Here is a 14,443-nt window from a genome sequence, read left to right on the forward strand (position 1 = left end):
CTTTAACTTCCTCCTAGGCAGTTCTACTGGATTTTACACAGTCCCAATCAAATTCAACATATCTAAATAAAACTCATCATCTTGATCCCAATCAGCTCTTCGTGATACTACTGCTCTCCATCACATATTTCTCTTTATTTTTCCTATTTTTCCACTTCCATTCTTTTTCCTACCCCATTTTCCTTTTTTTCCTAATCCATTTCCTTTTCCTATTTTAGTCAGTGGTACTAGCAGTTCTTAGCAAAACCATAATTTTTGTTGTTCGGTCTTTTTTTTTTTTTCCAGTTGTGTTCAACTCTTCATGACCTCATTAGGGGTTTTCTTGGCAAAGATACTGAAGTCATTTAACATTTTCTTCTTCAATTCATTTTACAGATGAGGAAATTGAGACAAATAGGGTTAAGTGACTTGCCCAGAACCACACAGCTAACGTGTCCGAAGTCAGATTTAAACTCAGGAAGATGAATATTGCTGACTCTAGGCACAGCACTCTATAAACCATTCTATCTTGCTGCCCTCTACCACCTAGCTGCCTCTGTTTAGCTCCTGGAGAGGCAACATGAAGAGATAGAACCATATGGAAGACTTTGTGCACAGAATTTGGCTCCAGCTCTACCCTCTATCCCTAAAAGGTATGGCAGCCTGATATTTTAGGACATCTAGTAAATAATACCCTGTGCCCTACCCCAGATATTTGGATAATTGCACTCAGGCCAGGCTAATTTGGGGTGTGAGAATCTTGGAAGAATGTCAAGCAAAGGAGGCAAAGCACCCTTTTAAAAATTCTCAGCAACACTGGAGAAAAGACTTGGAGTGTCAAATGTATTTTACCAGAGTGCCTCCTCACTGGAAATGATACAGTTAGAGGAAAAAGCCTTCTCTGTCTCTGTATCAGAAAGAACCCCTTCTGGCCTAACATCTAGAATGTTAAGAAGGACTATACAGGGGCAGCGAGGTGGTGCAGTGGATAAAGCACTGACCCTGGATTCAGGAGGACCTGAGTTCAAATCTGACATCAGACACTTGACACTTACTAGCTGTGTGACCCTGGGCAAGTCACTTAACCCTCATTACCCTACCAAAAAACCAAAACAAAACAAAAAAAAGGACTATACATCTCCACTCCTCACCCCATTCTCACCCTTTCTTGCCATTTTTATCTTTATCCTCAAATTCTTCAAAGCTAGAGAAGAAGCACTGGGGAAAACAGCTTGTTGGAAAAGAGGCTGCACTATAGATATCTAGAGAAGAATTTCTGCTTTCCATTTTGTTTGATCTTTTCATTAGTTGATCATTCTTACTTGGAGTGCAACTGCAAGTTTCTGGGGGCATAACGTCTCCTTCTCCGGAGTGATGCATTTTTCTCTTTTCTTGTTCCTGTCCCTCTGACCAAATATAGGCCCATGTTGCTGGTGATAGAGATTCAGAAGCCTCAAGAGATCTGAGGAAAGACTCCCTTCTCAAGGAAGGGAAGCCAAAGGTGACTTATAGTGTTTGAGAAACCAAGGCTTCTAGAGTGAATATAAAAAGCCAGGCTCAGAGATTTGAAAGGCAGGCAGCATAAAGTAGCTGATAAAACACTCAACCTCTCTGTGCCTCAGTTTCCCCATCTGTAAAATGAGGAGCCCAAGGTACCAGCCTCTAAGATCTGTCCCAGCTCTAAATCTATGACTCTGTACATCTCTGAGGAAGGAATGAGGGAGGGGGAAGAATACATTGTTTTAGGAAGAGGCCAGCTGAAGCACAAACATAAAGAGAGATTAACTTGATAAAATTAAGACTGTGGCCCTGTGGTTAGAGGGTGTATTAAAACAAGACTTGATCTCTTAATCTGGTTGAAGTCTTTTTTTCCATGTGAGCTGGGAGAGCAGTCACTGAGGTCAGTGTTATTTGTGGGGTGGGTGCTGGGTATGCTTGGAGCACCACTCCAGGCTCTGAGAAATACCCCATGATGTCTGACTAGTGTCAACAGCATCACAAAATCTAGCCTGACAGAAGAGCCCAGGAGGGTCCTCATTTACTGTTAGGGATTACATCTAAATCAAGGGAAACCAAGCCCTCAGTTTCAAAAAGAGGCAGCTTCAGGGTTAGAGTTTTCACTCTTATTTCCTGAAAGGTCTTAAGTCTACTGTATAATATGGCTTTGAAAGCTACCCAGAAGGAGCATAAAAATTATTTTAATGATAATAATTATAATACAGGTATCCTTTCCACATCACGGGAGCAAAGATCATAGCACCCTCTCCACATCCCACCCTCTCAACATTGGGAAAACCCAGGTAAATTTTTTGGCCCTACCTTTGTACCAGAGAAGTCTGAATTTTTTCGTTTTCTTTTATGGGGTATTTACAGTATTAAAAGATAAAATATATCACAAAACAAACAAACAAACAAAAATTTTCTTAGGGGACAGCTAGGTGGTGCAGTGGATAAAGCACTGGCCCTAGAGTCAGGAGGACCTGAGTTCAAATCTGGCCTCAGACACTTACTAAGCTGTATGACCCTGGGCAAGTCACTTAACCCCTCATTGCCCCACAAACAAACAAAAGATAAAATATGTTGATATTATATAATACTATACATATATTTTATGCATTTCTGAGTTTCTCAACTTGTTCTGTGTCATCTGTTAGCCTTTGCATGTCATCTGCTGCTTTCACAAAACTCCCCATGAATTCCCATTTAATTATTTTTTAAAAATCATATCTTTTTTTTTTTTGTGAGGCAATTGGGGTTAAGTGACTTGCCAAGGGTCACCCATCTAGTAAGTGTCAAGGGTATGAGACCGGATTTGAACTCAGCTCCTCCTGAATACAGGGCCGATGCCTTATCCACTGTGCCACCTAGCTGCCCCCCCCATTTAATTTTTATGTCAACCTTCAATATCAAAACTTCGATAGGGAAAGTCACAATGTAGAAGGGATCATTGTAATAATAGTAGCTAACATTTATTTAGCATTTACCATGCACCAGGCACTGTGCTAAACTCTTTTCTTTTTTTTTTTCTTTTTTTGTTTTTGTTTTTGTTTTTGCAGGGGAATGGGGGTTAAGTGACTTGCCCAGGGTCACACAACTAGTAAGTGTCAAGTGTCTGAGGCTAGATTTGAATTCAGGTACTCCTGAATCCAGGGCTGGTGCTTTATCTACTGTACCATCTAGCTGCCCCCCCCCAAACCCTTTTCAATCAAAAGAGGATCTCATTTGATACTCACAACAACAATAGCACCTGAAAGGCAGTTATAATTATGATGATGTCCATTTTACAGATGAGGGAACTAAGGAAAACAGTTTAAGTGACTTGTCCAGGATCACACAGCTAGTAAGCACCTGAGGCCACATACTCAAGTCTTCCTGACTCCAGGCCCTGTACTTTATCCTCCATGCTACATAGCTGAGAAGGTTTTTTGTTTTGTTTTGGTTTTTAACAAGACCTATACATTTCTTTAAAATGACACTGACATAATACAGATTCTTAGAGAAACCTGTGTTACAAATTATACTGTTTGAGAGATTAAGGAGAGGCTCTCGAAAGGGGAATAAGGATGACATTTTGTGGGGTGACCTTGTGAGGAAACCCAGGGACCCTTGTTCCTGTGGGGCACTGGCTTATGAAGAAACCCCAGGGACCTCATTCCTTTGGCATCTCGGCTGATGCACCTGTCAGGCTTGAGCTGAATTACAGCCCAAAGGACATCAAGTCCTGTTCTACTTCTTTTTGGCTGAGGGTATTGGCACCCACTTCTGTTTCTCACACCTCTGGAATCACAAATCCAGAGAATATTTTTCTGAACACTCTTGACAGGCTCCATGGCACATAGTTCACTAGACAAAAAACAGGGTAGAGAGAGGAATGCAAAAAGGGCATCAACTTTTAATGGTTGTATCCACATAACTCAGCTGTCCAGCTCTCAACTATTTGGGGGATGGGTCATGCAAGGCCTTCCTCTGGCCTGTTTGTCAGCTGTGTGAATGAGCTTCTAACCCAAGGGACGGTTCTTTCAACATTTTTTTAGTGGACTTAGCCAACATTTTGATGGAGAGAAAAGATTCAAACTACGAGCTTGAGGCTCTAAAACTAAAAATGAGTCGAGACTGGAAATAAATGCTGAGGGCAACAAAGAAGGTTTTAGAATTGTATTGGGTGGGGGCAGCTAGGTGGCACAGTGGATAAAGCACAGATCCTGCATTCAGGAGGACCTGAGTTCAAATCCAGTCTCAGACACTTGACACTTACTAGCTGTGTGACCCTGGACAAGTCACTTAACCCTCATTGCCCTGCAAAAAAGATGTATTGGGCACAACAGAACAATCAAAGAAGGAAAAAAATAATTTCTTAGAGTAAATGTGATGATGAGAGATAATAGACAGGAGACATAACTACTTATCTCTTGATTTACATCTGTTTTCTCTCCCAAAGAAGATAATCTGAAGACTGGCAGAGGTAGCACAAAAATGGTTACCAGGGCTTTGGAGCCCAAGAAAAGAGAGAGAGAAGAGAACACTTACTTGACTCCAGTAAATTCAGATCACCAGACCAGGATGAGCTGAACTACTCCCACTAGATATTGAAAAAAGTGGGAGATGTAATTGTTGAGTTTTGAAAAGTGATCTTTGAAAAAGAAGGCAGGACAGGAAAGATTCTAGAGGGCTTAGAGATAAGTCAACAAGCTAGACAATGCTATCTTGATTTTCAAAAAATGAAGAGGTTGGTTACTATAAGCTATAGCAAACTCAACTTCCTTTTCTGTCAAAATTCTAGAATCAATTATTTTTAAATAATATTTTATTTTCCCCCAATTACACATGAAACAATTAAGAAACTTAAAAAAGATTTTTTGAGTTCTACCTTCTCTCCTTCTCTTTCCTCCTCCCCTTCCTGAGACAGTAAATGATCTGATATACGTTATACATATGCAATCGTGTAAAATGCATTTTCAACGTCAGTCATTTTATGGAAGAAAACTCAAACTAGAAAAAATAAAATGAAAATAGTATGCTCTCCCCTGCATTCAGACTCTATCAGTTCTTCTGGAGGTTGATAGCTTTTTCAATGTAAGTCCTTTGGAATTGTCTTGGATCTGGGTTTTCTTCACCAACAGTGCCTTAGTGTCTCAATTTTCCCACATCTATTCCAACATTTGCCATTTTCCCTTTTTGTCATGTTAGCCAATTTGAAAGGTGTGAGGTGATATATTGGAGTTATTTTAATTTATATTTCCTTAAATAATAGTGATTTAGAGCATTTTCATATGATTATAGATAACTTTGATTAGTTTGTCTGCAAACTATCTGGTCACATTCTTTGAACATTTATTAATTATAAATATGACTCAATTCTCTACATATTTCAGAAAAGAGATCTTTATCAGAGAAACTTGCTGTAAATTTTTTAAGTTATGATTCATCACCCAGTATTTCTATTATTATGTGCAATGTTCTCCTAGGTCTCACTTCAGTCTTTATCAATTCATGTAAATCTTCCCAAGTTTTTCTAGAATGAATTATTAAAGAGATGAACATTTAAATAGGGAAATAGTGACCACTAAGAGCCAGGAGTGTTTAGTTTCCGTTCTGGTTGCCACATTTTAGGAAGGCTATTGACAAACTGGGCTACATCAAGAAAGTGTGATAAGGATGGTGAGAAGACCAATGTGTGTGGTCCCTAGTTCCATCATATAAAGATCAATTAAAGAAACTGGGAATATTTAAACCAGATAAGACTCAGGGAGAACAAAAGAGAATATCCAAAGAACTATTAATCTTTTTTTTTTTTTTGGTGAGGCAATTGGGGTTAAGTGACTTGCCCAAGGTCACACAGCTAGTAAGTGTTAAGTGTCTGAGGCCGGATTTGAACTCAGGTACTCCTGACTCCAGGGCCGGTGCTCTATCCACTGCGCCACCTAGCTGCCCCCAAAGAACTATTAATCTTATTCTCCTTACCTTAGTTCTGATTAGGAAGACCTGAGCAACATGTAGAAGTTTCAAAGAGGAAGATTTTGGCCCTCTGTAAGTGAAAGCAACAACCAGGGCTAGCCAAAAGTGTATTGGAGTGCCTGGGGAGACACTGGGATACCCTTTACTGGAGGTTCACAGATCTAGATCTGGACGCACTATAGTTAATAAGCATTTATTAAGAGACTACTGTGTGCCAGGTACTGGGGCATAAGCAGTGGAAATACAAAGTAAGGCAAGGGGCAGCGAGGTGGCACAGTGGATTAAGCACCGGCCCTGGATTCAGGAGTACTTGAGTTCAAATCCAGCCTCAGACGCTTGACACTTACTAGCTGTGTGACCCTGGGCAAGTCACTTAACCCTCATTGCTCTGCAAAAAAAAAGAAAAGAAAAGAAATGAAAAAGAAAGGCAAAGAGCAGTCCCCACTCTCAAGAAATTCATAGTCTACTGGGGGAAGACAACAGCAAACAATTGTGTACAAAACAAGATACAGCTAGGAGAGACTGGAGATAATCTAGAATCCTTTTAGTCCAACCTCCTCATGTTATTTTAATTCTGAACTTAACAAGCACCAAATAAAACAAACATTTCCATATGTAAAGGAAAGCCAGAAAAGAGGATTGTAATGACACTGTGAACCTATGATATTTATAACTTCCTTTTCCTTTTGCGTATACAAGAAATCCAACACATAAAATCCAACATTTGTCCGTGATTCTTTTGGACCTTTCTTCTCTTAGGTGCATTTTAAAAAATGCTTCAAGAGCCGTTTTTTTTCTTCTTCTTTCTTTTTCTGTTTTTATCTTTGGACAATCCTATCACTAGCCTTCTTCTTTCCACCTTAAGTGAAAAAGAAAATCATCACCTCTTTCTCATGGTAGTATGCTCCACTGTCAGTTCTCTGGAATTATGGTTTATCATTTTCTTGAACATAGATCTTAAGTTACTCAGTTGGCTTTCTATAAAATGTTGTTGTTGTGTAAATTGGACTCTGGGATTTGCTTCCTTCAATCTATATCAGTTCATACACATTTTCCAAATTTATCAGAAAGTGTCACTTTCTTAATTTTTAATGGTGCGTCCTCCTCTTATAAGTGAGGAAACTGAGACATGATAGAGTAAGACTGAGGGAATAAAATTTCCTTCTCCTCCTTTATCTGAAGCACAGTTCCAGATTTATGAAAACAGATATAAAGTTAACAGTAGCTACATGTCTAAGAACCATGGGCCCTTAAGACATGGTAGGAAGGCTGGGGAAATGACCTAGCACTGAGCAAAGGAGGAAAAATTGGGATTGAAGGGCCCTAGGACTGATGTTACACTTGCATCTAAGTCTTCTTACTGATGCGAAATCTCAACTTTATCAGCTCTCCTAATGATGATCAAGCTTTGGTGAAATGATTCATGGGAGACATTTACAAACCACAATGCCACTACTCACTATAGTTCTAAGGTAAAATTCATTCAGTCATTCAACAGTTATTGTATACTTCATATGTGCAACACTAGATTAAGTGTTGGTTTTTGTTTGTTTGTTTGTTTTCATTTTGGGTTTTTTTTTGTTTTTTTTGCAGGGCAATGAGGATTAAGTGACTTGCCCAGAGTCACACAGCTAGTAAGTGTCAAGTGTCTGATACCAGATTTGTGGTGGGATACCCTTCACTGGAGGTTCACAGATCTAGATCTGGATGCACAATAGTTAATAAGCATTTATTAAGAGACTACTGTGTGCCAGGTACGGGGGCATAAGCCTTGCCTTACTTTGTATTTCCACATAGTAAAGGAACACACATTGCCACATTGTCCATTTCTCAAAAAGTACTCTTTATTTTATATCTTGTATGTATCACATCTTAGTAAGAAGTCAGATTGCACAGATCTCGATAAGTCCTTAAAATAAAAGAGTACTTTTTGAGAAATGGACAGTGTGGCAATGTGTGTTCCTTTACTATGTGGTTTCCTTACAAATATTTTGTTGGTTGGTTTTTTTGTCAGTTTTGGGTAGGGGTGGTTAGCAGTGGGAGGGGTACTAGCAATAGGATTGTCCTGCCCCTGATCCTCCACACCCCAAAACAAATAGGAAGGAAATTGATGTAATAATAGAAGAAATAGACCAAAGGGAAAGCCGAAAGGAATGAGAATACATTTGAAAGTGTTATTTTGAATTCATTATTACTGAGAAAGAAAACCTATATATATATTTGTTTCATGTATGATCCTCTTTTTCTTTGTTTTACAGTGTATATAAAATGTTCATTTTATTTCCATTGTGTGAATTTAAAATTTTAAAAATCAAATATTTTTAAAAAGTAGGTGTCATTGCATAACCCCCAAGGGGAATGTAGCCTGACTCTAAAGAGTTAGTCATTGACTGTTCTGAGGCCACAACAAATGCTCCTTGTGATAACCAATCCTGGGACTTATCTCTAACACAACCACCCCTACCCTCATCCCTCAATGTACCCCATTCTACTGTGAATTCCAACCTCCCTCATTTTTTACTAGGTGTCAGCCCCTCAGGGTAGTTATAATCTAAACCACTAAGTGGTATTGGGAAATTATGTCCTATCCCACATCTAACTTATTCCCCTTTCCATAAGATCATCTCATGAGTCAGTTTTCTCTGAAGAGTGGGCTCTGGTTCCAGGGTAGTGACCAATGAGTAAGAGCTTGTCTTCACACTTTTCTTTTTGGATGGGACAGAACGAATTTCACAGTAGGAGCAGGCATAGATGGATTGCAATATGCATCAGAGATATTATTACATTATCTTTCTTTCCAAATCACCCCCCTCCTTTCAAACTCCCTTATTTCTGTCAAGGGCACAGCCAATGCTTCCAGTCACTCAGGTTTACAATCTCAGTGTCATCTTCCACTTTTCACAATCCCTCACCCTTCATATCTACCAGTTGTCAAATTTTGCCATTTCCACCCTATCTCTTGCATCTGTCCCCTTTTCTCTTATCACACAACCACCACCCTAGGTTAGGCCTCCATTATCTCCTGTCTGAACTTTTACAATAGCTTTTTAAACTGGACTCCTTGGCTACAAGGCTCTCAGCTAGACAATTCATTTTCCACTGAGAAACCAAAGTGGTTTTCCTAAAACATCTAGCTGACCATATCATTTCCTTATTCAATAAACTTCAGGGACTTACTATTGTCTCTAGGATCAAAATACAATTTCATCTTTATTGTATCCTTTTAAAATCTATATTTGTATGCTTTATAATTATATAATTATCAGCACAGTAATATGTGTTTATACTTCATAGATGGGGACTAAACTTGTGATTTTATGCTATAGGCTATTTATGGATGAAGAAACTCTTACTAATGTGAGTTGGTAAAATTTCTATGAGTTATGGTCTTGGAGAGTAGCCCAGTGTCAATAAGAGGTTAACTGGCTTGCCTAGTTGTCTCACAACTTGTAAACAAAACTGTAAACTTCTTAAGAGAAGAGATTATCTTTTGCCTTTTATTGTATCCCCAACACTTAGCACAGTGCCTAGCACATAGTAAAGGATTAATAGATGTTTACTGCCTGACTGAGTCAGTGTGTCAGAGTCAGAAATTGAACCAAGTCTTCTTGTTTCTGAGAACAACTCTGTAACCACTACTTCATGACTGCCTCTAGATAACTTATAAGTATACACATATTGGGGTTAAATGATCAAATTTTTTAGTGATTAGAGGGCATGATCAAAAAACTCTGGAGACTACTGACCTGGATCAAAGAAATCTTATCCCATGGGCAGGGTTTTGGCCAATACTGGTGACTTCTTCCTTTGTGACTTCTTTTGGGTGAAATTATGTCCACTGTACTTTCTATTACTATCCAGTTAGTCTAGGGGACATCCAGAAATAGAGGTCAGGGAGATAGGGAGACTCTTAGCATGTAACAGATAGGAGAGAATACAAAGCATGCATTCTTTTTATCTTAATAGTATTTTATTTTTCCAGTTACATATAGAGATATTTTCCAACATTCTTTTTTTTGGGGGGGGCAGGGCAATGGGGGTTAAGTGACTCGCCCAGGGTCACACAGCTAAATTCATTTTTATAAGATTTTGAGTTCCAAATTTTTCTCCCTCCTTCCCTTCCATTCCCTGCCCCCTTCCTCAAGACAGAAAACAATCTGGTATAAGTTATATACATACAATCATATTAAACTTATTTCCACATTAGTCATGTTGTGAAAGAAGAATTAGAACAAAAGGGGAAAATCTCAAAAAAAACCAAAACAACAACACAGATCTCACAGTTCTTTTTCTGGATGTGAAGAGCATTTTCCATCATGAGTCCTTTGGAATTGTTTTGGATCACTGTATTGCTAAGGAGAGCTAAGTCTATCACAGCTGATCATCACACATGATTGCTGTTCCTGTGTACAATGTTCTCCTGGTTCTCCTCACTTTACTCAACATCAGTGCACTTAAGTCTTTACAGGTTTTTCTGAAATCTTCCTGCTCATCACTTCATATAGCACAATAGTATTCACTTACATTAATATACCACATATTGTTCAGCCATTCCCCAATTGATGGGCATCCCCTCAATTTCCAATTCATTGCCACCACAAAAAGAGCTGCTAGAAATATTTTTGTACATGTGGGTCCTTTTCCCTTTTTTATGATTTCTTTGGGACGCAGACCTAGTAGTGGTATTTCTGGATCAAAGGGTATGCAAAGCATGCATTTTAATATGACTTCTGATCAAAGTTTTATATAGTTGTGATGAAATAGCTGTTGTTATATCAGAAGCAAGGAACTTAAGGTAGGAAAACTCCCTTGTTAACAATTTATGACTGAGTAGATTTAATTTAAATTTCATGGAGTTGCCTGAGGTGGACAGAGGTTGTGACATTTGAACCCAGGTCCTCCTGACTCTATCCATTGACTCTTTTATAACTATGGATTTTACATTCAGGACTATTAGGTTTTCCATAGCATGTAGGTATTACTTTGTACATTATATGTGTCACAAGGAAGAATAAAAATATCGTGTAAGATAGTAAAGGGAGGAAAGTACAAGAACTGCAATTTTCAAATTTTTCCTGGATCAATAAAATATCTTGTTCAGTTCTGGTCTAAGAGTGTAGGTTTATTTCAGAAAGTCTGTTATTACTCCCCTTACTTTTTTTTTTTTGGTAAGGCAATTGGGGTTAAGTGACTTGCCCAGAGTCACACAGCTAGTAAGTGTCAAGTATCTGAGGCTGGATTTGAACTCAGGTACTCCTGAATCCAGGGCCAGTGCTTTATCCACTGCACCACCTAGCTGCCCCTTACTTTTTACTTATAACATCTTTTATTTAATTTCTAAGATTTACTCTTGTATTTAGCAGACCAAGGCCTGTAGTGCAAAAATTCTCAAACCTTTTGGTCACAGGACCCCTTTACATTCTTGTTTTTGTTTGTTTGTTTGGTTTTTTTTGGTTTTTTTTGGCTGGGCAATGGGGGTTAAGTGACTTGCCCAGGGTCACACAGCTAGTAAGTGTCTAGTGTCCGAGGCCGGATTTGAACTCAGGTACTCCTGAATCCAGGGCCGGTGCTTTATCCACTGCGCCACCTAGCTGCCCCACCCCTTTACATTCTTAAAAATTATTCCAAAAAAAATTGTTGAGGGTTTCCCCCAAAGAGCTTTTGTCTATGTGGGTTATATCTAACCATATTAGAAAATAAAGCATCTTAGTATTATTATGAAAATAATTTTAATATCACAGACCACCTGAAAGGATTCAGGAGTTCACAGACCACACTTTAAGAACCAAAACAATAGAGGGCATGGCCTATTTCAGACACCCTCCTTTTCATTACAAACAAACATTTATTAAGCATTGTGATAAATTTGAGCTCAACTGATGTATATGTGTTACTTTGAGGCTACAAATGACTGTTAGGTAAGCAAACACATTTTTAAAAGCCAATTCATTCTACTGTCTTTAGTTTGGACTGGCATCCCACCCATATTTTGTGGGCTGCTAGACCTTATGACTTCAAATGCAGAGTATTTCTGCCTACATTAAATAAGCTGATGAAAAATCAGCCAGCACTACTTCATGGGATACCAAGATAACTTTTGGTCAACTGATATCAGAATTTGGTAGCACTAGAAGTAGTGATTCAGTCCATGGGCTCAGTTTCCTTGCCAATGGAAAATGCTTGGCTTGGGTCAGCCATGATAGTTTTGTCTCAGTTGCTGATGCTTCCAAAAACATGATGGCTTCACAGTTGAGAGTTACTCTCACTCCTGAGTGTGTCATTTGTCTCTGAGAATAGTTTGGTGACACTTGGCCAGGACTGTTGCCCAATGCTATTTAATTATGATTGTGGTTCCAGGTCCTTGACCATTGCCTCCAAATTGGGCATTACCAAAGAGGGCATCCAGGACAGTATTTCTGCTAGGGCATTCTTCCACCATGTGGACAGGAGAGCCACAACTGAGAACCACAATACTGCTCTGGACATGTTGTGCCAAAACAATATCATACTTTAAAGTCTTTAGTCCAGGACTTATGAATCACATGAAGCTGAATAAGATACTTGCAATTCTAACATTGGCCTGAAGATGAGAAAGACCCTCCCGCAAGTAAACACTGAGAAAATGCCCCTTGCAGATATTTTGGTTTGGGTTTTTTGAACTAATTTGTGAATAAGTTGGTTTAAAAAAATTGGCAGTTTTGTCTTTTTGACTGTTTATTTCATTTCATTCTTAACTAAAGCTGCTCTTTAAATAGTATATCATGGGAAGCTGTCACATTAAATTAAAGGGAGGTTTATATAAATTGCTGGACTAATTTTTTCTAATACAGGAAGAAAAGACGTATCTAAGGGTAGATTTAAACTCAAGCCTTCCTGTGTGTAGACCTAGTATTCTGTCCACTGTACCATCTATATTCCATTTATCACTGCTGTCTTTTAAAAAAATTAATTATAATTTTATTTTTCTCAATTATATGTAAATAAATTTTTTTAAAGATTTAAAAAAATTTTGAGTTCCAAATTCTCTCCCTTCCTCCCTCCCCTCCCCCCACCATCTTTTTTCCCCCAGGGCAATGAGGGTTAAGTGACTTGCCCAGGGTAACACAGCTAGTAAGTGTCAAGTGTCCAAGGCCAGATTTGAACTCAGGTCCTCCTGAATCCAGGGCCAGTGCTTTATCGACTGTGCCACCTAGCTGTCCGTTCCCCCCATCACCATCTTTTAAGCAGCACTATATTACTTGTTGTTCATCTTTCATTTTCAAAGAGGACCAATGACATCATGGGGGTGACTTGCAATGTGAATTGGATTTAAGAAAGGCAGAGCCTCACAAAGTTGTCAACCTTGATCTCTGTTCCAGAGTCATCAAAGTTTAGTGGCAAAACAAACGTCAGGATGACTGGCAATGGCCTTGGATGCACTGGATGGCCTTGGCATCTTTGATCTCTGATCAAGCTCTAAGGGCCCCTCAGCACCTGCTGCAGCTGCCTTCATGGCCATTCCACTGGGGAAAGTCTTTATATGCTTGGAATAGACAGCTCCCTAGCTCAGCAAAGGGTTTGAGGCCTGTCAGTTATGCTCATTCTGGTTTAGCCCATCTATTGAGATGATTTTTACTGGGGTGTGGCCACTGCATATGCTACAGCTTCTTGGAGACACAGGTAAGAGTTGGGTGAAAGGTGACTACCAAAGGTGGGTGAGCAATCCTGAAAGGGGCTGGGCAAGCCCTCACACCAGAGCTGCTAGTCCTTCATGAACACCTTGCTATACATTCAGACCCTTTATACATTGTTTATGGAAGAAACAATGTGATACCTTGAGATTTATGGCTCTAGCTGCCTTCTCATCTCAGAATCATCAATTCTATGTGAATCCTGTATAGGCCCTCAACAATTCGAAATGCTTGGTCACCAAAAATAAAGAAACAATCAAATAAAGAAATAAGAAATTGAAACCACTTTGTTCTCATTCAAGTCATTTCAGATAGAACCCAATAGGGTTATTTTGAAATAGAAAGTTGAAATAGTCTAAGCATCTGACATATTCTGTGTGTGTGTACAAAGTGTGTGTGTGTGTTAAGCTGATGGTTGGTTTGTACTTGAACAAAATGCAAAACAGCTGCTGAAATAGATACACTTCTAATTTACCACAATGTGTAAGCATTTTTAAAACAGTCAAATTTTATTTTCCAATTGTTTACTTAGAAAGCCCACAAAGGCCTGTGCCAGGTGCCAGGTCTGAGTCTAAAATGTAACAAGAGCCTTGAAGTCTAAGACTACATTGTCTAAAAGCTCTTGTGTTGGATTTTTACACCTCGGATTCTGTAGTAAAAACAGCCCTAGATGTTGACTCTCCTCAGACGGGAGGATTTTTACTGCTTCATGTGTTTGCAAATATGACTTCTGTTTCAGATATTTTGGATCATAATCCTCCTTTCATCCCCTTGGGATTTTGAATCCTGGGATCTCTTTCTTGGAATCCACATGTGTGTTACTACACCAGGAAGTAAAC

General features: G+C 39.0%; 1 pseudogene; it reads left to right on the plus strand.

The window, feature by feature from the left end:
* Positions 1-12,448, plus strand: part of LOC122747295 — a 30,872-nt pseudogene extending 18,424 nt beyond the window's left edge.
* Positions 12,449-14,443: the final 1,995 nt, after the last annotated feature.

This window comes from Dromiciops gliroides, chromosome 3 (assembly GCF_019393635.1).
Source record: "Dromiciops gliroides isolate mDroGli1 chromosome 3, mDroGli1.pri, whole genome shotgun sequence".
NCBI lineage: Eukaryota > Metazoa > Chordata > Mammalia > Microbiotheria > Microbiotheriidae > Dromiciops > Dromiciops gliroides.